Source organism: Ostrinia nubilalis, chromosome 14, assembly GCF_963855985.1.
Source record: "Ostrinia nubilalis chromosome 14, ilOstNubi1.1, whole genome shotgun sequence".
Classification (NCBI taxonomy): domain Eukaryota; kingdom Metazoa; phylum Arthropoda; class Insecta; order Lepidoptera; family Crambidae; genus Ostrinia; species Ostrinia nubilalis.
Window position 1 is genome coordinate 3,079,975 of NC_087101.1, and position 1,964 is coordinate 3,081,938.

Consider the following 1,964-nt stretch of genomic DNA (forward strand, 5'->3'; position numbering starts at 1 on the left):
AAGATTGTAAAATAAATCCAAATAAATCTTAGTCAAACTTTTTTAATACGTTTTTGAACGTATCAAATGAATGATGAAGAATGAACGAACGACTGGTTGTTTGTAGATCATAGACTAGGGATTTTTTTTATGTTCTAAAATAGGATATAGGATTTTTTATTTTTGCCTACGATGTTTTATTGCGTGGATGGATGATGATTAATGCCCATATTTTTACGATTAAAGCTACTTTTCCAAGTTTCATTTAAAAACAAATTTTTTTGCTCGGCAAATTGATTTTAAAAATTCGTACAGCGCAGCTGCACATTCTGCGCAAAAAAATTAACCCTTTTCCTGCGGTTGGCGTGTTAACTCGTTTTTAATTTGCTTCGACGATTCTCGTTTCTCGTTCGTCGCACAAATCCATCTTGTAATACGTAATGCCTGTGTATCGCTTTCGACAATCCAAGAAGCCATACTTATCATAAGAATATCTAGATTGGTGTTGCTTTGCATAAGCAAGCCTCAAGCTGGTTTTAGTGTCACGCGGACCGTCCGGTGCGGACCTGCTCCGCACGGCCAATCTGTATGAACTTCTAGGGAGCATTTTAGAGTTAATGCGGAGGAGTCCGGAGGAACCGCTCCGCTCCCTAGCAGTTCATACAGATCAGCTGTGCGGAGCGATCCGCACTGACATGACAGTCCGCGTGACACTAAAACCAGCCTCAAGGCGATTCCTGTAATATTTAAAAAAGTTTGTACACCGAACGTATGCGGAATACGGGTGTAGTACGTCGACTTAGGTAGCTTACTCCTAGCTAGCTAGCTACAAAACAAGACTGTTTATTACAAGCTTTTCTTTTAGAGTAGGCGCACACAGTTGATTTTTCGTCGGCCGATAGTTTAGTCGGGCAGTTGATCAGTATGGGCATGTATGGGAGTGCGCACACTACGCCGATTCGATTTGGCCGATTCTTCATACAATTTTAAATCGGGCACAACTAAGTATCGGCCAACTAAAAATCAACGATGTGCGCTTACTCTTAAAGTTTCACCTGCCCGTTACACCACCTCATTACAAAATCACCCTGTAGTTTTGTATGGTAAGCATTTCTAGTTAGACGATTAAATTTCAATCTTACGATAAACACTACAATTTTTTCGAACGAGTTATAGTCGTATAATTAAACGAGTTATTTCATTCACCACCACCTGTTTAATTTTATCCTACAACCCTGGTACGTACGGTACTGGTACGGACGAGGCGAAAGCGGGGAGGTGTGCGGGTGAGTCATAGTCATATGTCATAGTCATAGTCATAGTCGTAGTCGTAGTCGTAGTCGTAGTCGTAGTCGTAGTCGTAGTCATAGCCGTAGCCGTAGCCGTAGCCGTAGCCGTAGCCGTAGCCGTAGCCGTAGCCGTAGCCGTAGCCGTAGCCGTAGCCATAGCCATAGCCATAGTCAGAGACTGACTCAGAGTACGAAAGAAGAGGGTCGCATTCCAGCCAGGTGCGGTTGTAGGTACTGTACTGCACAGATGAGAGAGTATAGCGTGGCTTAGGCAGGCCCTATCTATATCAAAATTTGAAGGGCCCCATAAAAAACAGTCATTAATATTTCGCTTAAAAAAGGTCATCGTCAAATTTCGTCAAAAGTCGGGCACTAGTGTCTGGAAGCCCTGTGTTCCGAGCCCCCGTAACATTGATACGAAATATCGCGGGAAGAGCCTGGATGCGGGCAGCGTAGGACCATTCATTGTGGAAAACCTTGGGGGAGGCCTTTGTCCAGCAGTGAACGTCATTTGGCTGAAACGAACGACGCGTACGAACAAACTCTCATTCTTCTTATACTACACTCTTCCCGCAGGGAAAAGGTTAACAATGAAAATGAAATCTATCTCACAGATTAGAATTTCTCCAAGGGCAACATTACACCACAGTATTTTTTGGCAACATTGAAATCGGCTGTCAAAATGCCAAAATTTTC